Genomic DNA, 24824 nt, shown 5'->3' on the forward strand with positions numbered 1-24824 from the left:
CAATATTTTCACATACTACTAATTGATTCAAAACAAAGAAAAAGAGTAGAAATCTTACCTTGAATGAGTTGCAATTAGATTGAGTGAATGAACGAGGAGGATTCAAGAGGAATCAATCACAAATTACCCAAAAAATTTGAGAGAAAAAGGTTTAGGAGGATTTTAGGGTTTTGAATGATAAGAAAATAAGAAAAGAATGAAGGAAGAAAGGAGTATGAGCCCCGATATAACCCGTGTACTGTAGCGTACTTACTCGATCGAGTGACTTAGTTACTCGATCGAGTAGCCTCTACTCGATCGAGTTAGGGTTACTCGATCGAGTTTCCGCTGGCAGAATAAGCAACGATTCTGTTTTCCCAATGATTTCGATCAAGTGACCCAACTACTAGATCGAGTAAGGCCTACTCGGTCATGTAGGCACTTGTACTCGGTCGAGTAAGAATAAAACAAGGACAAAGATTACGAATTCGATCAATCATTCCTGCAAAACAACAACCCGTTCGGAGTCCAAGGTGTACTTAGAACTCGTCACTGATTATTTCTATTCGTTTACTATCAATTAACATTAACTTGAATATAACACGATTACCGTAACCAATCATTACATATCCTATTCTACCATATTCCAAACAACTTACGATGTCATTCAACCATGACGTACTTTAACTCATACATATACATATACATATATATACATATACATATACATATATATATATATATATATATATATATATATATATATATATATATATATATATATATATATATATATATAACAACAACATTACTCTACTTTTACTTATACATATCAAATTCCATCATCCAACATGTGCATTCAATTTTTATTAAACATTACATTCGGCAAATCAACTACCACTTATTACCCATACTTTACTCTATTACTTGACATATCGCACACTATCCGACAAGCACAAGTTATAACCCACATTGTTATTTTTATTCACAACGGTATACGCCATCATTCATCTGTTAAATTCCACAGCACTACATAACAAATTCACATCATTTAGAACACATATAGAGACTTGTAACTCATTACCAACTTTCACGTTATCATATATTCTCATGCAAGCTTCTCACACACTCCGCCATTCCTCAACGTACATACTTACATACTTAAATATACACACAATTACACATCCTACCCTACCACTAGCACACACATATACACACAATTCCCGACTCAATATTCCCATTCAGAGTGTCTGGCTTATTAAGCATATTGGGGCCATGATTTTGGAATGAGGGCGCCTTCCCACCCAAAATTAATAAATTGTCGGGGCTCCCATTACACATACACTAGGTTCATTTTATTAGACTCACTACGCTCATTAGGCTCATTGGTTACATGTTCGAAAATCGTCGCTCTGATACCACTTTGTAACACCCCCATCTACCAAAGAGCCTTAACAAGACCTTCCCCAGCAGATAAGGGCGTTACCATCTCGGTTGCCCGATGAATAGTAAATATCAAACGTCAATAAAAGAACAATTAAGTTTATTAGAAGTTATCTCAACAAAGAAAGGTACAACTGATAACAACTATCAACTACGTGATACTATCTATGCCATGACTCGTGGTAGACACGTCCCTCCAAAGCACCCAGCTAAGCTCCACATCTCAACCTGCTAAGACCGGCTGCTTACCATAATGGATCACGGTCAGTAACTGAAGGATCACACAACACTAGTTACAACATACATACATCCAACACCACTTCAAATTACTCATCACTCCTCTGACTGCCCGAAGGTCAAGTCCTGCCAGATTATGGCCGCAACAAGTAATCCACACCGCCAGTGGGGGACCGCAACCGTTCCCACCTATGCCCCGCTCATCTTTACCGAGCGCAAATCCATGTTCCTTAATGTGCACATACCCTCTTGTGGCGGGTTTTGTAAGGGGAGAATCAAGGGCGTGAAGCCACTCCCGCAACTAACCCCACTCAGCCGAGGGCACACCTCGCGAACCAGAGACCAACAACAACAACCAACTACAACCAATTTTTACTACCAACAACAATACCAAATTCAATTAGACAACACAACCGATATACTAAACAATCAACAGTACTGAGTAGGAAAAACCTACATTTAGCAATCCGAAACAATGCCGCATACGACCATAAGACGACAAGCCACCACCGTAACCATAACCAAAACTAAGGAAGACGATGATGATGATGACTTACCTATACACAGCGTTCCGGCGACAAGACCGCTACTCGACTCATGCTTCCCATCCCCATGGTGTATCAACTCACAAAGGGTTCCAAAGGATGAAGATTGATGAAGGAGAGAAATGTGTCGGCAATTAGGTTTAGGAGAAATGAAATAAAACTGATTGTGGTTTCACGACTTCATGATTTATATTTTACCACTGAACTCCCGTTACTCGATCAAGTATGGGACTTACTCGATTGAGTGGCCTCTACTCGATCGAGTCACAGAGCTACTTGATCGAGTAGGCCCCCGCTAGATCGAGCTTCCTAAACTCAAAGGTTAATATGATGTAAGATCGAGCTACTAAAGCTTACAAAGGTCTAGACATTTGTCTTAAGGTCATTCAACGACGGTCAACTGGTCCCTAACAGGGCGGGTATTATAAAATCAATCTTAGAAAAAGTAGAAGCACCTTTGAGTTGATCAAATAAATCTTCAATCCTTGGTAGAGGGTACTTGTTCTTCATAGTAACACGGTTGAGCTCACGATAGTTGTTACAAAGTCTCATGGATCCATCTTTCTTCTTCACAAAGAGAACGGGCACACCCCAAGGTGAGGCACTAGGTCGAATAAATCCTATCTCAATCATCTCATCAAGTTGCTTCCTCAACTCCTTTAGTTCAGTTGACGCCATACGGTAGGGAGCTTTAGCAATCGGTCCGGTTTCGGGCACAAGGTTAATAGAAAACACTACATCACACTCGGGAGGTATCCCGGGCAACTAATCAGGAAAGACATCGGCCAAATCATAAACCACGGCCACTTCTTCAAGTTTCGGCAAAGAAGAAGTGGTAGAAGTCACCACACACAACAAGACTTGGTAACCTTTCCTCTCCGTACTCATCAACTTCAAAGCGGAAATCAATTCCACACCTTCTTGGGAACGGACTCCTTTATAGGAAACACGGGTGCCTAGCGAGCTTTTGAGGTGAATATTTTGATCTCTAAACTCGAATCTTGTATCGTACTTAGACAACCAATTCATACCCAAAATTACGTCGAATTCCTCAACGGAAAAACGAAGTAGGTTAGCGGGGAAAAGAGTTCTCGAAATTAAGATAGGGACATCGGAAAAAGAGTTGGAACAAGAAATGATTTCTCCAGATGGTAAGGATATAGGGGTATCCTCCCTGGGAATAGGCTCAAGAGCTAACTTTTCTGAAAACTTGGAAGATATAAAAGATAAAGATGCGCTGGTGTCGAAAAGAATCAAGCATGGTTGTTCAAAAATTAAGAACATACCCGTAATGATGATGGGATGAGCGGCGACTTTGGCTCGACTCATGACATAGATATTTAGTCTTGGCTTGGCTTTAGGAGTAGTGTTGAACCATATAGAGTATATGTTTATGTTTTGATGATGTCAAGAGTACTTTATATAATATATACTCGTTGCGCATAATTGTTCGTTTAGTCTCTTCAGATTAGACTTATTATTTGCAAAGCTTAAAGGATTGTGACGAAAGTATAAAAGAACTTATTGTGATCAAGCCCTCAATTGCGGATCAAGATATTGCAAGATAATGGAAGAATTATTCAAGCATTCGTGAGAAGATGAACTCAATTGAAGATTGAACAAGCTTGAATAATGAAGTAGCCTACACTCGAAGATCTCCTAAGAAGATTAGAATAGCGTAGGTGATTATCTCGTAATGGTAACATAAGAATGGATTTCTTATGTTATTAAAGTTATAGCTTCACATCTATAACATTACTTATGAAAGAGCTCAATGTTATAGCTCTTCTACTATAACATTGAAATGCTAAGCTTATATAACGCACGATTTAAGAAGTTTTCAAATTGTTTTTGAAAAATATTTTTGTCTCTTTTAAATGTTTTAGCAAATAGTATTTATTTAATTAGGAAGCCCATATTCATATTGAGTGTGGTTTTATTTTAATCTTATAATTAATAATTATGTTGGGTCAACTTTTGAGTTGAGTCATATTGCTAATTAGGGTTTCTAATATAGCATACTCTTAAACCCTAAATCTAACCTAATATCAAGCTAGGGTTTTCACGAAAAACAAGGCATATGAGTCGTGTTGGTTTCGTGTAAGCCAAGAATAAAAGTTGTTATTATTAAGATTTTATTCTCTAGAATTATCTTAACATATCTTTTATATTTAACTTAATATACTTATATATGATAAGAATATTTTTGTTAGGAAAATCTTATCATATCTTAAGATTTAAGGAAAAGATAATAGGAGAATAATTGATAAAATTATCTTTTGAATATTGTCTATTATCTCCTAAGATTTTAAGGAAAGAAATAAAAAAGATATGATTTGTTTACATATTTGTTGTTTCGGCCTCTAGGGTTTCGTGGAAACCGTGTGCCATCCTCCTTTGCTATAAATACTCTACTCTTTGCTACATTTAAAAGTAAGACCTTTGAGCATAATGTGAATTTATTTTGAAAGCAAAAAACCGTATTTCATAAGCAAAAACCGTTTTGTTATTTTGAAAGGTCGTGCGTCTTATTCACTTGTGCATTCATTCTTTTGTTATCGTTATAAGATAATAGTGCTTAATTGATTTCTTACTCGTTCATTAACGTGAACTTTTAGAAAAATCATTAGTGCTTTCTTATTAGCGTAAGTTAGTCACTCGAGTATTTAACGATACTCATTTGAGTTACAACTAGGGTTAGTTGTACGAGTTGGGTTAGTAAATTTGTAATCCGTAGAAATGTACTAAATTTTATTAATCGAGGATAGTGGACGTAGGTTTCGATTTGTGAAACTGAACCACTTCAAAAATTTGTGTGTCTCTCTTTCTCTTTCGTTTATTTGCATTGTTTTAATTCGTGAATTAATTGATTAGTTAAAGTTTAATCAATAAACATTAAATAATTAATTATACACGTGCAATCGAAAAAGTAGGTTAAAGTTTTTAATCCTCAATTCACCCCCCCCCCCCCCCCCCCCCCCCCCTTGAGTATTTCGGATCGATAGACTCTTCAATTAGTATCAGAGCCTCGTGCTCTTGATTGTCTAACCGCAAAGAGGCTGATCTGTTTATCCTTATTTATCTTATTGTTTTATATTCCGCTGCCTATCACGTGATAAATGGATTACAAATACCTCAAGCGTCCCGTCTTTGATATGAATAATTATGGTTTATGGAAGAACATGATGACTCACTATGTGAAGGGTCATGATTGGGAGTGCTGGAAGATTATCCAAAATAGACCACATAAAATTTTGGTTGCATCCGCTGAAGGCAGTACCTATGAGAAAAAGGAAGAGGATTACATCGAGGCTGACTACAAGAAGGTCGAAAAGAATTCTAAAGCAATAAGCCTATTGCAAAACGGCATGACTACAGCAGAATTCGATCGCTTCTCTTCGTGCTCAATGGCTAAGGAAATATGGGACGGCCTTGAACTAGCTTATGAATGTACTTCCATTGTTAGGAAACACCGCATAGATCTGTTAATGCAGAAATATGAGCTATTCAGTATGGAGCAAAATGAGTTCTTGGATAGTATGTCCGCACATTTTTCAAGCATCATAAACGAATTGAAAAACCTAGGAAGAAAGTTTAACACCGAGGACATTCCAAGAAAGGTTCTTAGGAGCCTGACTAAAAAGTGGCGTGTCAAGGCCACAACAATGGAGGAATCGAGAGATCTTGAGAACCTATCCTATCAAGAACTCGTTGGTGCCCTCATGGCCCATGAAATAACTCTAAATGCTGATGAAGATGAACCAAGTAGAGGGGAAAATATGTCCTTGAAAAGCGAAGATGTTAGCTCCGACATAGAAGATGAGACAGACTTGTTTGCACGACGTTTTAAAAATAGAATCTTTCGAAACAAACAACCAAAATCTTCTCCTAACAACAACAAGTCCTTTAACAAGAAAGCAACAGAATAAAAATCATCATTTTCTAACAGAGGTTGCTTCAGGTTTGGAGAATCTTATCAAATGATCAAGGATTGTCCAACATGGGAGAAAATTAAAGACAAGGCAAAACGCGAGAAGACAAAGAAGGAGTTCAAACAAGTAATGATGGCTTCATGTTGGGGAGATCTTGACTCAGAAGATGATGAAGGATCTGAAGATGACGAAGTAGCCAATCTTTGTCTGAGCAGCGTCAGTCTTGACCTAATGTCTGACAGCGACGATGATAGCACGATTTCTCATTCAAATTACTGCTTTCTAGGAGAATCAGATGAAGATGACGATAATGAGGTTAGTTATCTTGAACTCAAAAAACGTGTTAAGAAATTATCTAAGAATGCCCTAATTGAATTTTTTGAACAATCCCTCGGCAAATGTCATGAACAGGATATGGAACTAAAGGATCTAAAAGAATAGATTCTTGATATTGCTGAGGAGAATCATATTCTAAAGGCAAAAGCTAAATAGTTAAAATCTAAAGTTACAGCTAATAAAGCTACAACATTAGATACTACTAATCCAGAAAAGAAGGAATTAGAGTCCAAAGTTATAGCTAGTGAAGCTATAACTTTAGAACTTAGAAAAGCCAAAGAACTTTTAGAGACTAAAATCACATCTGATGAAGCAGTGATTTTATACCAAAAGAAAGAAATCGATTCTCTCACAAAGCAATTGAAAGAATCTAAAACTGGCATGATCAATGTTAAGAAACAGCACTCGGATGTTGTATTTATTCTTAACAAAAGGTTCCAAGACTTTCGTGACAATTTCAAGAAGGATAATGATGTAGACCACACGAAATGACTTGAGGAGATAAAAACCCTAAATGACTTACTTTTACATGCTCGGAAAGTCCATGATAAGTGGGAAGGTAGCACAAAAGTCTTAAACTTCCTAATCGAACAATCTGACAATAATATGAAGATGTGTTTAGGACATAAGTGCTATAGCCGTAGAGATCACTTTAAATGCAAATCAACACCTTCAGATCATGATTTCAGAAAAAGAAAATATGCCGATCTTCCTGAATATCTGATTTGCAATTATTTTGGTCATACGGGTCACATCCAAGACAATTGTGTCAAACGTGTATGAAAAAATACTGAATTTGTTAAAACGGTTGACACAACAGTTGAGGATGATGAATTCCTTATAGATGAACCTAACGAAGAGAGGAATAATAACTTTCGTTGGTTCTACGACATGGCTTTTGATTACACCAAAAAGCTTAGCACTTCACAAACTCCTTGTCAACCTAAACAAGGTAAACCTAAACACAAGGAGACTAGATATATGAGACCCAGGGAGTCCCCTAGACCTAGAACTCCTCCTGAACAAAACTACCCAAAGTTTAGAAACAAGACTGTTAGACAAGTTTGGGTACGAAAGGATTTAGTATATATGGTAACTAACTATAAAGGACCCAACTTAGCTTGGGTACCTAAAAACTGTATCTAATCCTTTTGCAGATGATGGTGAAAGAAAACAATTAATGGTATCTTGATAGTGGATGCTCAAGATACATGACTGGAGATAAGAATTTGTTTCTTTCACTCAAACCTTTCAATGGAGGAAAGGTGACTTTTGGGGATAATAAGAAAGGCAAAGTGATTGGTGTGGGCAAAGTTGGAATTTCTAAATCACACGCAATCAGTGTTGTTTATCTAGTTGATGGTCTCAAGCATAATCTACTTAGCATATCTCAACTATGCGACAAAGGTACCAAGGTCGTTTTTCATACAGATGTTTGTCGCATTATAATTGAAGGTACAAGTAATATTATTCTTGAAGGCCATAGGAAAAGGAATGTGTATATGGTAGATTTAAATGTTGTGCCTACTAACTCTTTTTAGTGCATGAAAGTTACACTTGATGATCCTTGTTTGTGGCACAAGCGTTTTGGTCACATTATCTCACCTAGTTTGAGTAAACTCAAGAGATGGGACTTGGTTGAAGGACTACCTAAAATCAGGTTCGATCAAGATAAGATGTGTGACGCTTGTGCTCGATGCAAATATGTGAGATCATCGTTCAAACCTAAAAGAGTTGTAAGCACGAATCAAGCTTTGGAATTAATACATATGGACTTGTGTGGTCCCATGAAGGTATGAAGTAGAGGAGGATCCAGGTATGTCTTCGTCCTCGTAGATGATTACTCAAGGTATGTATGACCTATCTTTCTTCATTCAAAAGATGAGACTTTTGATGAGTTTGTTTGTCTTGTGAAACTTGTTCAAAATAAATATAAGACTAACCTCGTGTCTATTCATACGGATCATGGCACCGAATTTTATAATCAAGCCTTTATAGAATATTGTAGAGTTAATGGTGTAGGACATAACTTTTCTGCACCACGAACTCCTTAACAAAACGGTGTGGTCGAGCATATGAATAGAACACTAGAAGATATGGCTCGTAAAATGCTCTTGTGTAGTGGTCTACCTCGTAATTTTTGGGCTGAAGCCATTAGTACTTCATGTTATATCCATAATCGTGCTATGATAAGACCTATCATAAAGAAAACCCCTTATGAACTTCTAATAGGTCGTAAATCTAATGTCTCTCATCTTCGTTGTTTTGGGAGTAAGTGTTTTGTTCATAACAATGGTAAAAATAGGTTAAGTAAGTTCGACCCTAGAAGTGATGAGGCCATTTTTATAGGTTATTCGGATCATAGTAAGTCTTATAAGGTCTTCAATAAAAGAACACTCTGTATTGAAGAAAGTATTCACGTTATTTTTGATGAAGATAATGTGTTTGATAAGCCCTTATAGGATGAGGAAGAAGACATGGATGAACTTGATTTTCGTCTTTCTAGAAATGATCCTCCAGAATTAGAAACTGAGAACAATAAGATTGAAGGAATAAATGATGAGCTTGATCACTCTTCAAAAGACAAAAAGAAGAAAAATAAAGTTATAGTTGATGATACTATAACATTGTCTAAAGATAAGGATTCCCAATCCAATGTTATAGATGATGTTACTATAACATTTAATCCAAATCAAGGTGACGAGTCCGAAGTTATACCCGACTCTAATACAACACCTGGATTGGATTCAGGGGGAAAGTCCTTGAATTTTGAGCCAAATGAAGTTGGATCAAGTTCAAATGCTGAAGAACCAAGTACTTCAACGAAATGGAAATATAAGAATTCACACCCTATGGAAAGCATTCTTGGTAATATTAAGATAGGTGTTCAAACTCGACGATCCTTGAACAATTTCTGTTCCTTCTATTCGTTTCTATCAACAATTGAACCAACGAATATTGAGGAAGCTCTCGCAGAATCAGATTGGATTATAGCTATGCAAGAAGAGCTTCAACAATTCGAACGGAACAAAGTTTGACACTTAGTTCCTAGACCCAAGGATCGATCTGTAATTGGAACCATATGGGTGTTTAGAAATAAATTAGACGATGTTGGGGTCATAGTTCGAAGTAAGGCAAGATTGATGGTACAAGGCTATAATCAACAAGAAGGAATAGATTATAACGAGACCTTTGCACTTGTGGCTCGTCTTGAAGCTATTAGACTTCTGATAGCATTCGCAGCCCATAAGGGGATGAAACTCTTCCAAATGGACGTCAATACATCGTTTCTAAATGGATATCTATAAGAAGAAGTCTTCGTAGAACAGCCTCGTGGATTTAAGGATAGCAAATTTGAAGACCATGTCTTTAAATTAGACAAGGCCCTGTATAGATTGAAACAAGCACTTAGGGCTTGGTATGATAGATTATAGAAATTTCTACTTGACAGTGGATTTAAGAGAGGATCTGTGGATAAAACCTTATTCCTAAAATCCGAGGATTCTGACCTTTTGGTTGTTCAAATCTACGCCGACGATATTATTTTTGGATCAACCAACTGCAATCTGTGCAAGTATTTTTCGGAGTTGATGACTTCCGAATTTGAGATGAGCATGATGGGAGAATTGAAATTCTTCTTAGGTCTGAAAATTCAACAAACTAAGGAAGGCATCAAAATTCATCAACAGAAATATATTAAGGAATTAATTCAAAAATTTGGAATGGAAAATTCTCATGCTATGTCTACTCCAATGGTCGCAGATAAGAAATTAACTCTAGATGAAGATGGTAAGTCAGTTGATGAAACAACATACCGAGAAATGATTGGGTCATTTCTATATTTAACTGCAAGTAGACCAGATATCATGTTCAGTGTATGCGTTTGTGCGAGATATCAATCATCTCCCAAAGAATCGCATATGACGACCGAAAAGAGAATTTTACGATATCTCATTGGGATGTCCAAACTGTATCTATGGTATCCGATGGAATGCAATTTCGATATTGTCGGATATTCAGATGCCGATTACGCCGGATGCTCCTTAGACAGAAAAAGTACGCCAGGTGTTGCCACGTTCGTTGGACCTTGCATTATCACATGGGGTTCAAAGAAGCAGAATTCAGTTGCCCTTTCAACAGCAGAAGCCTAATATATTGCAGCAGGACTGGTATGTACTCAATTATTATGGCTTAAGCAACAATTATGTGATTATGGTATTGATGTAGGTTGTATTACTATTTATGCGATAACACGATTGCTATTATTATTTCCAAAAACCCCGCGCAGCACTCGCGTACCAAGCACATTGAAATTAGACACCATTTTATACGTGACCATGTTGAGAAAGGGAATATAAAACTTGAATTTTTTAGTACTGAAAAACAATGGGCAGACATTTTGATAAAATCGTTAGCTAGAGGACGTTTTGAGACTTTACGGTTTAAAATTTGTTTAATCGGTGGCACCTAAGTTTCTATAAAGGTTTAATCTCTCAATGATTGATTAGATTGAGATAAGATTGTATAACTGTGTCTGTATATTACGTTGCATGAATATCTAGGTTTTATAGAAATTTATTTATCGTATATATTCTGTTTGTATTTAAGAATTTAAGTTGCATACAAATTTTATTCTCTTAACAAAATTGAGATACACCATATTATTTTATTTACCAAATTTCTATCAAAAATATTTCCAAAAATCTCATATGCCATATCTCGTCCATCTTGTGCTATATCTATCCTAATCTTCTCATGCATTAGTTACCTTATTTATGTAAACGTCTACCTTTCCTAAACCTAAATCTAGATTCCTAGCTATAACCTATAATTACCCCCAAAACCGTGTAAAACCTCCCCAGTTGTATTCACCTTTTCACTTTACCAAATCAATACACAATCTCCACCATCATCATCATTCAACCTCTAAACAATGATACCTCCACATGCACACACACAGTCCTCAACCTGAAATCAACACCAACATCATCCATGCAATCAACCACAACAACCAACATCCCATCAACCTAATTCTTCTACCTTTGTTCCAATAAACCAACAACCATCACCTCCATCTTCCCTGTTTCGTGGTCGGGGTGAGTCGACTTCCGAGACAAAAAGGCGTCGGCTCAATAAAGGGAAAAATAAGGCGGTAGTAGATGAAGTTGAGGAAGATCATGAACCCGAAGATGTTGTTCAGGACGGGTTTTTGAGGACTCTTTTTCGGGAGCCCACGAAAAGCACAACCAAGGCCAGTTTGAACCGGGTTCGCATGACCAAGGGAGAAAGCATCTTGGTCTCTCGGGTTTTACAATATTCAATTCATGGTGGAAGGTATTATCCTAAATCTTGGTTGTCTCAAATTCCGTCTCTTAAGTTCTTTGTCGATTTTCTTGATTTTCAAGGGTGGAGTGATGTCAGTAGGTTTTCGGGTCCCACTTACCCGATTGAGGTTATACAGTTCTTTGCATCGGTTAAAGTTAAGGAGGGTGTGTTGCATGCAGTCGTGAATGGTGTCGATATCACTGTCACCATTGATGACTTTTGCTCTGCTTTTAAGGTTCCTCATGATGGAACTAGTATTAATCCGAGTCTAGAGTGGTCCAATGTTGATGATGATAAACAGTTGGTTATTAAGATATTTTTTGATGAGGTTGCTTCTGAGAATAGCAACATTGTGGTTCGTCTTCTCTCGGCCAAAATCAAGTTTTTCTTGAACTTTTTGTGGAACACCATTGTTCCGAGAAGGGGAGGACGGGACAAGGTATTGAGTTATGAGGCTATTATTATGTATTTATGGTTGGAGGGTCGAAAGGTTAATTTGGCTAGTCTCGTGTTTAGTTGAATTGTTCAAACAAGCATAACCGTCACCAAGGAAAAGCATTGCACTACTCTCGATCTCCCATATGGTATGTGGATTTCGAGATTGTTAGAAATTAAACGGGTTGTAGGTAGGGAGAGCTACGGTGTAGGTGCTAAAGACGGTATGTGTGACCGTGTGTTAAATTGATGGGTCTCGGCTTTGAAGGACCCGAATCGGTATTCACTAAGGGTGTTGATAAAAGTGCTAATGAGGTTGGGATGGTGGCTATGGAAGCCAAATTAGATTCATTTATGGGGTCTTTAATGACTAAGTTTGAAGAGAAAATAACGGCCTTGGCTACGGCTATATCTCGGGTTTGACCATCACGGTCCTCGGTTGGTGGATTGGATAATGCTCGGTTTATGCGTGGATGGAAGGGGTCGATAAGAGGGCTGCGGGTTTCGAGAGGGATTTGGTGGATATTCGTGAGGAAGTGTTTCAACATGGTGATCATCTTTCTTTCCTTACTAGTCAAGGGGGTGCCTTGGTAAAAGACGGAAAAGCTATGATGGCGGATCAAGCTATCACTTTAGAGGCGACAAAGGCCTTGTATTTGAAGGTCCTTAACTTCGAGACAAGCCTCAATGCCCAAGCTACTCTTGTGCGGAGTTCGTTTCATTGTCTTGATGCCTTGGAATTCCGTACACGTCCCGACTATGTTAACGCGTACAAAACCCGTCACACTTAGCCTTGCCTTACCCCTCCCCTATTTTCGCATTTCCCTTATAGTGCCTTATTTTCTTTTGTTTTCTAGTGGTGTATTTTGTCCTTCCAAACTATTTCCAATTCGGCCCATTTTGGCATACTACTTGTGGTTATGGCCCAAGTAGCTCTTAAACATGTTGTTTCATTCGGCCCATTGGCTTTAACAGGTTTCTTTGGTTTGTATGCTACCTTATTTTCGTAAGTACTTATGGATATTTACGGTTTATTTAGGTTTCCTAATCGTTCTTATCTCTTATCTCGTCGTATATTATTCTAGTCATTTTATCTTTGTTCTTACCTTTTCGATGATGTCAGGAGGGGGAAGAACGACCATGGTAAGCATTTGCTTAAGCTTGCTCCTTGTCAAGACCAATTGTCTCTTAATGTCCTTAAAGTTTTGGTCTTGAACATATTTTTTTTGATCTTGCGTTGATCTTTATCTATAAAGATGATGGTATTATATTGAGGGGGAACTATTTATTTAGTCACAATTTTAGGAGACTTGCCATCATCAAAAAGTGGGAATTTGTTGAACCATATAGAGTATATGTTTATGTTTTGATGATGTCAAGAGTACTTTATATTATATATACTCGTTGCGCGTAATTATTCATTTAGTCTCTTTAGATTAGTCTTATTATTTGCAAAGCTTAAAAGATTGTGATGAAAGTATACAAGAACTTATTGTGATCAAGCGCTCAATTACGGATCAAGATATTGCAAGATAATGGAAGAATTATTCAAGCATTCGTGAGAAGATGAAGCTCGATTGAAGATTGATCAAGCTTGAATAAGGAAGTAGCCTACACTCGAAGATCTCCTCGGAAGATTAGAATAGCGTAGGTGATTATCTTAATGGTAACATAAGAATGGATTTCTTATGTTAGTAAAGTTATAGCTTCACAGCTATAACATTACTTATAAGAGAGCTCAATGTTATAGCTCTTCTACTATAACATTGAAATGCTAAGCTTATATAACGCACGACTTAAGAAGTTTTCAAATTGTTTTTGAAAAATATTTTTGTCTCTTTTAAATGTTTTAGTAAATAGTATTTATTTAATGAGGAAGCCCATATTCATATTGAGTGTGGTTTTATTTTAATCTTATAATTAGTAATTATGTTGGGTCAACTTATGAGTTGAGTCATATTGCTAATTAGGGTTTCTAATATAGCATACTCTTAAACCCTAAATCTAACCTAATATCAAGCTAGGGTTTTCACGAAAAACAAGGCATATGAGCCGTGATGGTTTCGTGTAAGCCAAGAATAAAATTTGTTATTGTTAAGATTTTATTCTCTAGAATTATCTTTACACATCTTTTATATTTAACTTGATATGGTTATATAAGATAAGAATATTTTTGTTATGGAAAATCTTATCATATCTTAAGATTTAAGGAAAAGATAATAGGAGAATAATTAATAAAATTATCTTTTGAATATTCTCTATTATCTACTAAGATTTTAAGGAAAGAAATAACAAAGATATGATTTGTTTACATATCTGTTGTTTCGGCCTGTAGGGTTTCGTGGAAACCGTGTGCCTTGCTTCCTCCTTTTCTATAAATACTCTACTATTTGCTACATTTGAAAGTAAGACCTTTGAGCATAATTTGAATTTATTTTGAAAGCGTGTTTTATAAGCAAAAACCGTTTTGCTATTTTGAAAGGTCGTGCGTCTTATTCACTTGTGCATTCATTCTTTTGTTATCATTATAAGATAATAGTGCTTAATTGATTTCTTACTCGTCCATTAACGTGAACTTTTAGAAGAATCATTAGTGCTTTCTTATTAGCGTAAGTTAGTCACTCGAGTATTTAGCGATACTCATTTGAGTTACAACTAGGGTTAGTTGTACGAGTTGGGTTAGTAAATTTGTAATCCGTAGAAAGGTAATAAATTTATTAATCGAGAATAGTGGACAAAGGTTTCGATTTGTGAAACTGAACCACTTCAAAAATCCGTGTGTCTCTCTTTCTCTTTCGTTTATTTGCATTGTTTTAATTCGTTAATTAATTAATTAGTTAAAGTTTAATCAATAACCTTTAAATAATTAATTATACACGTGCAATCGAAAAAGTAGGTAAGAGTTTATAATCCTCAATTCACCCCCTCCTTGAGTATTTCGAATCGATAGACTAATCAAGTAGGATCATCCTTCTTCTCAGGACAAGCATTGGCACGATGTCCAGGATTCTTACATATGTAGAAAATCAAGGGTCGATTGTAGCATCCGACTCCGGGGTGTAAGGCTTTCTTACAATTGAAGCACTTGCGAACTTTCTCAAAGTTGAGGTTGTTGTTGCTTGGTTGGGAAACTTGTCCACTTGACTCTTGTCCTCTTGGTTCTTGTCCTCTTGGCTCTTGTGCTCTTGGCACAAATCTCTTCTTAGCAAAGTTTGGTACAGAAGAAGGCACAAAAGGTCTCTTGCTATGAAAGTTAGGACAATAGGAATTAGAGAAGGAACGAGGCTTAGCATCATTTTCAACAGCCTTCGAGGAATTCTTGGCCCAATGAGCATCATCATAGACCGCCACAAAGGTCGTGGAGTCTCTTCTCAACATGTTTTCCAACTTAGGATTCAACTTGCCCTTGTAGAAGTAGACACGCTCTTCTTCATCTTTTACGAAACTTGAGGCATAATGAGCAAGATCATTGAACTTGTCGTTGAAAGCTTTAACGGATAGCCCTCCTTGCATGAAATCAATGAACTCCTACAATTTTTGTTGCTCGAGTTCCTTAGGGTAGAAAGGAGTTTCCACAAGAAACTTGAAGTGGTTCCAATCAAAGGTGGGGTCTTGAGTGACGGAAGGTTCGATTATAGTCCACCACCTATCGGCCCCCTTTACAAGGAAATGAGAAGCAAGCTTCACTTTGTCTCGATCTTGGACATCATAAAGAGAGAAATTCCTCTCCATGTCACGAAACCACTCTGAAAGCTCAATAGGATCCACTTCACCACCATAGGTTCTAGCCTTGTTTCTTGCTAGTTGGCTTGCAATCAGAGCAAAACTTCCTTGACGATTCACGTCTTGTTGAACGGGATTGGCTTGAACATTGGTATTTGCATCTTGTTGATTTTGGAGAATTTGAGTAACGGCTTGCATGATAGTATTCTCAACATTGTTTGGTCGCACCATCTTCTTAAGACACAAAAGAAATCAAACAAGTTAGTACTTAACAAATAGCACATACAAAGAGACTACCAACTTAGGTCCTTAATAGTATTCAGCATAGTTAGTCTTTTTTTGTGTTATCTAAATTGCTGAGAATCACATTTTTGTAAGAACTCGTACTGGATGATGTAATTTTGTTGATATTAATATACTTACACTTTCCCAAAAAAAAAAAAATCTTAGGTCCTTAGTTCTACCCATCTCTCATTCTTTATTCAAGGTCAAGTTCAAGTTTTAGTTTGGGGTACACATGTGTGCGTCGGGACCAACATAGGCTCTGATACCAACTGTGACACCCCGCGATAAAGCGGAAAGTGAAACCAATAAATAAAAGCAGAAAATGTGAAATTTTTGAAACTTTTGTTTAATAGATAAGGTTTAACATGCGGGATTCACTAAAATTCAACGGAGAAAAAGTACGCGGAAATAAGACATAGGTTCATACAAACGTGATAGTCAAAATGGGGAAAATATATCCCACGAATGACAAGACAAAAATAGGTGAGTTTAGCAATCGATATATAAAGTCCAACGGTCAAGGTACTCGCTAGCTCACACATGTCTTCACCCCATATAAGCACCAACTAATACCTGTCATTCATGAAACATGAATGCTACAGTCAGTAGGGAGTAACTCAAGGTTCTCCCAGCCACATTATGTCAAAATAAACGTAAGAAAGAACTCAAATAAGCAAGGCATAGAAAATAATTGTAAGCAATATGAATATTAAATGTCATGGGATAAAACTCGTCAATTAAATGGAAAAGATTAAAGTCACTAATACTAGCATAATATAAGTTCATCTAATCATGTGAGACATTTAAATAGAAGAAGACAAGTATACGTTAATTAGTCATGGACAGTATCCCAAGAAAAAATGACATATGCAACCATCCAAGATGCAAGACATTTACTACTCTTAGACTATAATTTTCCCCGGGTAGGACTACGATAATAATACGGTCCTAGTCTAAACCTGGCCAGACTCTCGGAATAAATAATTCCGATTTGACATACGGTAGAACAGCCTGTATCCAAGACTCGATGACAAAAATGCAAATCGAGTACCTCAATCGCCAGAACAGCAGGAAAGTGGCGGAATGACTAAGATAAAACTCACTTGCCATAACAACATAAGTGCGCCAAACCCGTACTTGCCAGAACAGCACAAGTAGGGCGTAAATATAAGTGAAACAAAATGTATATAAAATTGAAAAATTCACGTGGACACGACCCAATTTAATTAAACAAGTACAATAAATCACTCGTATTTGAAATACGATAAATAAATGAGAATGAATGAATTAAAGTTCGTATTACAGATAAATTAAGACATTTTATATAATTGTGACATGAATAAATAAAAAATTCCACATTTATCATTCATGTGAGAAATATATAAATAAACGGTAAATAAAGAATTTAGGATGCAAAAACCATGTGACGGAAATCAAATAAATTAAACCCGAACACAATTATTTCACGGTCATAAATTAACCCGGCCGAGGCTACGGCCTAGCCATGACCAGCCCTAGCCCAGCCACGGTCTGGACGCACCCCATCACTGCCCAGCCACGGCCTGCACAAACTGGCCGCAGCACCTGCACAGCTCAACATCAACAACCAGGCAGCACAGTCCAAAGAAAAACGCAGCAACTCTCCTCTTACAACCGTTTTAGGACGGGTTTCTTAGGCCTAAACATGGCAGATTTCACCCATACAAAAGACCCAATCCAAACATGTGTATATACTTGAGACTTAAGAAATAAAATTTGTTCAATTTAGCATCGAGAAACCCGTCAAAACAGTCCGCGAAAACTGCCCAACAAAGACCCGTTTACACGCCTTTAAGAGCTACATTGTGACCGTCTTTAGACAAAATTTTAAGCATGAAAACGATAGGATTTCTTACATACAAGCAATCCTTTACATACATGGATATACACATAAGACGGAAATTAACTAATTGGCTCAAACCATTTGTGAAATGGACTCAAAAACAGTCCACAAAACACACCCATCAACAACCTATATACATGGTTTCTAGACAATTTGTGGAGCCGTCTTAAGACAAGTTTTTAAGAATGTTACAAGGCGGAATTCACCCAAACAAAGGATTCTATTCATTCATATATATGCACACAAGATATGAGCTAACAAATTAACTCAAACCAACAATAAAATCAACATCAAAATCGAACCCAAAAGTGTCCTAGTGCAGCCCCTTTGTTCATGGTTTTCATCCCACTTTTGAGACCGTCTTAAGACGAAATTTTGAGCATGAAAATTGTATTATCCAACCAAATAAATTACCCAACTCATTTACCCACTTCACCATGAATCCAAAGGTACCATTTTTTTCTCAAAATAGATAAGTAAAACTCGTATAAAACCGTCTTAAACTAACACCACATGAACTTAGCAAGATGTAAACTTTTCGTCATAAAAGAGTAACACAACACATAAACACATATAAATTTCAACATAATATCGAGTACTTCTATCACCGTTACCTTTAATGCTCTTAAATCCTCAAGTGTGCCATCCACAATATAAGAATCTCCGTCCGGGTCTTCAAGTTCTTCACCTAGGACACATGAAAAGCACGAATTTAAGGTCAAAACCGTGACACCCCTTAAGACGGGTCACTTCGAAAGCTCTACAAGACCGCAACTTTATTACCTAGGACGATGGAGGAGGAAAATGGAAAGAGTTTGGCGCAAGAATTACAGAAATTGGTTGAGAAACGAAGGAGAAATCTCGATTTTTAAGTTTGAATGTGGTGTGTTTATGGTGGGAGCTTGGTTTGTCGATTACCAAGGAAAAGCTACCAGGGAAAAGCATAGGGAAAGGGATTGGATTTCCAAAATGCGTGGAGGAGAGTGGTGATAGGTCAAGAGTAGAAAAAAAGAAATGAGCCCATTAGGAGATTAGGCCAAATTAGCGAAATGAAACGGTTTTTATTAAAAACACGCCTCATAAATAACGATACAACTATGCTTATCATAATAATATACTCAAAGTTATATTTTTATGAAAATAAGTTTTGAAAATATAATTAATTAACTAAATAAACTAGTTTGAAAAAAAGTAATTAAATCGTTTCATTTAAAGTCGTATTAAGCGCGGGTGTTATAGGGAAATTCTTCTGTTCTCACAACATTAGTGCGAGCACTTGCACTAGCCCCTCATACATGTTCTTTATGAGGTCAATATATTTTCAAAACACACCCTTTCTCGCCAAAGCCCATCAAAGTACTTCCTTGTGTACCCTATAATATGCCTTTTCCAAGTCTATAAAACTCATATGTAGGTCTTTCTTCTTGTCCCGATGGTATTCCATCAACTGTCTGATGATAAAAATCGCATCCATAGTCGATCTCCCAGGCATAAATCCAGATTGCTTATCCGAGATGTTTACACATTTCCTAAACCTTTGCTCGATTATCCGCTCCCATAACTTTTTCGTATGACTCATAAGTTTAATCCCCCGATAATTGGAACACTCTTGAACATCACCTTTATTCTTATACAAAAAGACAAGAGTGCTTCTCCTCCAAACTGATGGCATCTTGTTGCTCCTCCGAATTTTGTTGAACATGGTTACCGATTCGATTCCTTTCTCCCCCAAGCACCCCCTTTCCGAGGATTATGTTAGGTTATTTTTAATGTAACTTACTACAACCAATGTTTCCACAAGCATCCAGGTACGAAGGAGACATGATGATCATCGAAATATACGTGTCGTGTATGCAAAGTCCCTCAAGAGTCTCTTATGAGTTATCCTTACTTTTCATGATTTCTTACTGTATTTTGTGGCTTATCGTGTCTTAGTCCACTCGATTATTAACAGTAACTGGTATAATCGTAGTTACCAAATCGTACACTAAATAAGAAAGAAAAATGAGATAGCAACATTCGGTGGTACTCAAAATACGTAACATCGAGGATATTTCGGTAAAATTCAACCATCTTTTCAATATTCCCATTTTAAACAATAGATTTATTTGAAAGGGTATAAAAGGAAATTTAACTTGCTTTTAAGATGAAATTTGACAGGCTAGTCGTATACCTACAAAAGATAACCAACTGATCTCTAACTAATATAGATAGGGAAGTTGGGATCGTATCCAAAGGTAGACTAAAATGTGTTCTACTTGCTAACTAAAGTGTGTCTAGGTAACAAATTCGGGGGGGGGGGGGGGGTTGATATTTTGTTTGATAAACTAAAAGTGTTGAAGGAAAGAATAATAAAGAGTAGAAAACGAGTTCAAATAATGAGAGAAAAGGCTAGGACATCGGGTCACCATGAAAAAGCAACGGTCAAGTCTAGGGTCAAAGATCAGTCATGAAACGGTCTGCAAGGTAGTGAAAAGGTCCTCTCGGATCGCTGTTCGCCCTAGAATGCTTATAACGGGCTCTCGCAACTTATTAGGGCACTTTATTGTTTGCAGTAGGTCTAACTCTCACCAGGCTTTCGATCTTAGGTCGGAGTTTACCAGTTCAATTAATTAATCATGCTCATTAATCAACTAATCGCTATTAACTGCTACAATTAACAACAAAGATTCATATTCATGGTAGATCTAATAAACTAATTAAGACTGTCTTATTATCATGGCTTCCCTAAATCCTAGCAGAGGGAATTAGTTACACATAATAAAATTAACGGACTTAAGGATAATAACGATAATCAAATTAGGCATGACGAATGTATGAAAAGAACAATTTGATGTAAAATCTGGTCGATTTTAAAGATATGAACAGTACGTTGGACTGTTCGGGTTTTGTCGTAAAAAACGCAGCGGAATATTAAACTGTTTATTTGGTTTTTATATGTTTTTGAACGGAAATTAAAAGATATGACGTGAATAAACTCTCCTCCCTCGCAAGGAACTCGAACTCACACACGACTGGTTTTTGTGACTCTCACCTCGCAAGGATCAACCACACTCTAATCTCTCCCTCGCAAGAAAGAAATAAGACTCTCAAAGCTCGCAAGCAATAAGCAACAAGAAAACTTGTATTAATCACTAAACTTGAATGAATAAAACTGAATACAAAAGTCCCTATTTATACTATAAGGAAACCGACCTCCCTTCCCTAAACTTCCTTAACTTGTCCTAAACTGATTAGGAAATCCGACCCATATTATGGCAATTTGCCTTATTACAATCTTGCTAAGATTAGGAAAGAAACTATACGGAAATAACAATACTACCTTAAATTTATTGACTAGAATTAGGAAAGCAAAACTAAGGAAACTAATAATCTTAAACACCTCCATCAGCACACGACCTTAACCCTCCTTGGTTGGCGTGTTGACTTAGACGGACTCCAACTCGTCACCTTGGCCTCTCCATGCTATCATATTCACGATACTTGAGCCCATTTTGAAACCTTCAGAAATGTGAGTTACATTCCGACTAATTAAGACTTCATTTTCATTTTCTTCAAGTGCTCCTGCATCATTCTCTCCTTCTTTTTGAGAATTTGACCTCAAATTTTCGTCATCTAGGTACGGTGACAAATCTCCAACATTGAATGTCGCACTTACACCTCCATACTCACTCGGCAATTCTAACTTGTAGGCATTAGTCCCATAGCTTTCAAGTATCTTGAATGGTCCATCGGCTCTTGGCATCAATTTATTCTTCCTCTTGGATGGAAAACGTTCCTTCCTTAAGTGTAACCATACTAAGTCTCCAACTTTGAAAACAGGTTGCTTTTGATGTTTATTTGCTTTCTCCTTGTATCTAGCATTGGCTTTCTCGATTTGTGCTTTAACTTGTTCACAAACTCGAAGAAATGCAGCTTGTCTTTCCTTTGCTTCGAAACTCATCACATCCTTCTTTGGTATAGGAACCAAATCAATAGGAAGATACGGATTCACCCCATAAACAATTTCGAATGGTGATCTTCTCGTAGTCATTGACGGCGTTCGGTTGTATGCAAACTCAGCATGAGCTAACTTAACATCCCAATCTTTCGTACTCTTGCTAACCAAACCTCGTAACAAGCTTCCCAAAGTTCTATTAGTCACCTCGGTTTGTCCATCTGTTTGTGGATGATGAGAAGTACTAAATAACAACTTCGTTCCAACCAATCTCCATAATGTCTTCCAAAAGTAGCTTAAGAACTTAACATCTCGATCTGACACAATAGTAAGTGGAATACCATGTAATCGAACAATCTCTTTGTAATAAAGTTCAGCAATATTGGTAGCGTCATCGGTTTTATGACATGGGATGAAATGCGCCATCTTTGAAAATCGATGCACAACAACCATAATTGAATCCTTTCCTCTTTGAGTTCTAGGTAAACCAAGTATAAAGTCCATACTTACCTCATTCCACGGTTGTGTAGGTACGGGCAGGAGCGTATAAAGTCCCTTATTGAACGTACTCTTTGCCTTTTGACACACCACACACTTAGCCACGATCTCTTGCACATCCTTGCTCATCTTTGGCCAATAAAAATGCTCACTCAAAATATCATTAGTCTTGTTTACTCAAAAGTGTCCAGCTATTGCACCACCATGAGCTTCACGAATCAAAAGCTCTCGGATTGATCCGTTGGGAATACATAATCGATTGCCTTTGAAAAGATAACCGTCTTAAACAGTATATAACCCCGTTGGCTCAATAATCTCCTTAGCAAACTCTGGATCAGATTTGTACAGTTCTTTGATATGTTCAAACCCAAGCATTCTTGCATCTAACTCGATCAATAAAGTATGTCTTCGAGACAACGCATCAGCAACAACATTATAAACTCCCGTCTTATACTTTGATGAGAAAGTAAAAGATTGTAGAAACTCAACCCACTTGGCATGTCTTTGATTTAACTTCTGTTGTCTATGAATATGCTTCAATGCTTCATGATCCGAATGTAACACAAATGGTTTAGGTCGCAAATAATGACCCCAATGATCCAATGCTCTCACAATTGCATAGAACTCCTTATCATAAGTCGAGTAATTCAATCGCGCACCACCCAACTTTTCACTAAAGTAAGCTACTGGCCGTTTATCTTGCACCAAAACAACCCCAATCCCAATTCCACACGCATCACACTCAACTTCGAATAATTCACCCTTCTTCGTCAACTCGGTTATAGGCGCCATGATTGTACTGAAATTTTGGATAAACCTTCGATAAAATGAAGCCAAACCATGGAAACTACGAACCTCGGTTGTTGATTTAGGAACCGGCCATGCCTTGATTGCCTCCACCTTGGACGGATCCATGCTCACACCATTCTCACCAACAAAATAACCTAGGAACACCACGCTTGACACCATGAACGTGCACTTCTCCATTTTGCCATATAGTTTCTGTTTTCGTAGCATTTTAAACACTTCACAGAGATGTTCAATATGTTCCTCCTTTCTCTTGCTATAAATAAGAATATCATCGAGATACACCACCACAAACTTGTTTAAGAATGGCCTCAACACTTCGTTCATCAATCTCATAAACGAACTAGGAGCATTGCAAAGACCAAATGGCATAACGAGCCACTCATACAACCCTTGCTTAGTCTTGAACGATGTTTTCCATTCGTCACCTTCACGAATTCTCATTTGATGATAACAACTTCGTAAATCAAGCTTCAAAAATACTCGTGATCCACTCAAATCGTCTAACATATCATCCAACCTCGGCATAGGAAATCGATATTTTATTGTGATATTGTTAACGGCCCTATTATCAATACACATCCTCCAAGTCCCATCTTTCTTTGGAACCAATAGAGCTGGTACGGCACAAGGACTCAAACTTTCTTGAACATAACCCCTATCAATTAATTCTTGTACTTGCCTTTGTAATTCTCTTGCTTCTTCGGGATTACAACGATAGGCAGGTTTATTTGGTAATTGAGCTCATGGAATTAAGTCAATTTGATGTTCAATACCTCTTAAAGGAGGTAATCCAACCGGTAATTCTTCGGGAAATACATCGCAAAACTCCTTTAATTGTCCTTGAACTTCACGGCTGCTTCCTTCACCATTGGCTTCTAATTCACGAACCATAAGAACATAAGCTTGTTCTCCACGAGCTAGAACTTCTTCAACCTCACGAGCTTCCATAAATAAGCTCCCCTTCTTTGATTTCAGCTCCTTGATTTTATTAGGTGATAAAGGGTTCAAATTGAATGTTGTTTTGCCCTTGGTCACGCTATATATGTTAGTTCTTCCATCATGTTCAACCTTTCGATCAAACTGCCATGGTCGTCCCAATAGAATATGGCACACACTCATAGGAATCACGTCGCACCAAATATCATCATTATAAGGTCCCAAGCTCAAAGAAACTAATGCTTGCTTCCTTACTTGTATTCCATTGTCCCCATTCAACCAATGCAATTTATATGGCTTATTATGATTCTTGGTTTGTAATTTCAGCTCATCAACTAACTCCTTTGACACAACATTTGTACATGATCCACTATCAATGATTAGATTGCAAATTTTAGAATGTACCTTGCAACGAGTGTGAAATATTTGCTCCCTTTGTTCAGCCTCAACCGGAGTTGTTTCCACATGAAGATTACGAATTACCAATCACTCCTCTTCACTCAATGGATCAACATCATAGG

General features: G+C 37.2%; 1 long non-coding RNA gene across 1 annotated transcript; it reads right to left on the minus strand.

The window, feature by feature from the left end:
* Window positions 1–16613: 16613 nt before the first annotated feature.
* Window positions 16614–19078, minus strand: LOC141633282 (uncharacterized). The gene is made up of 3 exons (XR_012538067.1): window positions 18906–19078; window positions 18737–18810; window positions 16614–16813 (listed from the first exon to the last, which is right to left on the minus strand). It is a non-coding gene; the product is annotated as an uncharacterized LOC141633282 (long non-coding RNA).
* Between the last annotated feature and the right edge of the window lie 5746 nt (window positions 19079–24824).

The sequence above is a fragment of the Silene latifolia genome, chromosome Y (genome assembly GCF_048544455.1).
Source record: "Silene latifolia isolate original U9 population chromosome Y, ASM4854445v1, whole genome shotgun sequence".
NCBI lineage: Eukaryota > Viridiplantae > Streptophyta > Magnoliopsida > Caryophyllales > Caryophyllaceae > Silene > Silene latifolia.